The sequence below is a fragment of the Chinchilla lanigera genome, unplaced genomic scaffold (assembly GCF_000276665.1).
Source record: "Chinchilla lanigera isolate Chin_1 unplaced genomic scaffold, ChiLan1.0 scaffold00085, whole genome shotgun sequence".
Classification (NCBI taxonomy): domain Eukaryota; kingdom Metazoa; phylum Chordata; class Mammalia; order Rodentia; family Chinchillidae; genus Chinchilla; species Chinchilla lanigera.
In genome coordinates this window covers 9,396,775-9,398,714 of record NW_004955486.1, presented here as the reverse complement: position 1 = coordinate 9,398,714, position 1,940 = coordinate 9,396,775, and positions in this window count along the sequence as shown.

Below are 1,940 nucleotides of genomic sequence, written 5' to 3'. Positions count from 1 at the left end.
TCGGGGCTCTCTGTTCCTGCGAGTTCAGTGAGCCCCATGCATGCTTGGTGAAAAAAATCCCCTTGCTTTTTGCATGAGAGAGCGTCTCTTGGAGTCTTCCTTCATGTGGCGAGTGTCACGACCCTTACACAACAAAATACTGAGTAGGACTACTCATCATTCCCTGGGGTGGCATAGCCTGTTGATATCTGGGCATGGGCTCTCGAAGATTAATGCTAGGGACAGAAAAGACGAAATGGGCCTTATCAGTCTAACACAATGAACTGGTGAAAAAACGACCTTCTAGATCAATCAGTAGTAAGGGCCATTCATGGAGCACAGCAGCGGGAGAAGCAGGCCAGGTTGGAGAGCCCCAGTGGGCATTGAGCAAGCACTGACTACACACAGATCCTGTGATAATCTCCATTTTTCTTATTTCTAAGGAATTATAAAAACAGGGGTGTCCCAGGAGCTAGGGCTGTCCACAGACTAACTCATGTAAGTGTTGGAGCTTCTCCCTAGATAGGGTCCATTGATTCATCCATATGGGGGTCTGTGTGCTGCTGTAACAGAAGACCAGTATTCATGGGGGAAGAAGCAGCAATGGCCCCAACTAAAAATGGTTCTGATAGCTAGTTCCAGTCTTGCCTAATTTTAGGGGTAATCATCAGGGGCTCAGGAATCTCCTGATGATTTTTTCCTAGCCCCTCTCCTGGCCGGTAGCCATCTGTCTCATAACATGCTCTGCAGGCATGAAAGTTTCATTGGTGAGGCCAATACTGCATTCTTTCAGTAGATCCCTTCCCCATAAATTAACTGGGATAAATGCAATACAAGATTGGAGCAGCCAGATGTGGTTGTGCACGCTGTAATCCCAGCACTTGGGAGGCTGAGGCAGGAGGATCGTTGAAAGTTTGAGACCAGCCTGGGCTGCAAGGTGAGCTCAAGGCCAGCCTGAACTGCATAGCAAGACCCTGTCTCAAAAAGACGAAAATAAGTACATAAATAAAGATTGGAGCGTCCTGACCTTTCTTTCTGGTCCTCCATAATGTATATGGGAGGCACTCTATAACACCTGTTGGGGGGATCCCAGTCCCACCGAAGCAGTAGCCACTGGGTCAGGGGGCCACAAGGAGGATGTGGAGCAGATGTTAATCACAGAAACATCCACTTCAGCGTCCATGAGTCCCTGAAAATACTTTCTTTTAACATTAATTTTGCACAGATGTCTGTTACAGTGATCTCCTCAGTGAAATAAGTTTCTCAACATGAAGTCCCCCAAATCCTCGCTCCCCACCTTCTCCCTGATCACTTGCAACATGTGGCAGGGCTGTGGTTGGTGATAACATGAGCTGGGTGACAGAGCCTCCCAGTTCAAACACCAGACATCTGTGGGTTGTGCCACAGCTTGAATTTCACTAGTATAATTGGAATCAATTACTCCAGGGATCACTGTTATCCCTTGTAAACTGAACCTGCTTTTTCTAAATATTAATCCCAACGTCCCTTCAGGGAGGCCCTGTACCCCTGTTGGAATTTCTACAGGTGAGCCCCTCCAATAAGGGAGCACCTCTGAGCAGAAGGAAGATCTAGTTCTGCACTTGCAGGAGTCCCAAGGGCAATGGATTAATATCCAGCCAGTACCCATGGGGGACTGGTGCTGAGTGCCTGGATCGGCCCTGTTGTTTAGGGGACCTGGGGCAGGGTCTGATTCCCATTTCCCATCAGAGGAGTTTCACCCTTGTGATACTGGAACAGCAATTTTTTGCCCAATGATTTCCTTTGGCACATCGGGGACATAATCCAGGAGCCCTCTCTTCTGTGGGAGGGCGTATGGCAACCCCTTTTTTGGCAGGGCCAGGACACTGCTTTTTAATATGCCCAGTTTGTCCACAATTGAAACGCTGTAGAGATGAATTATTTCCTTGTTTAGTGAGGCTTAACATGGCCTCACCCAATAT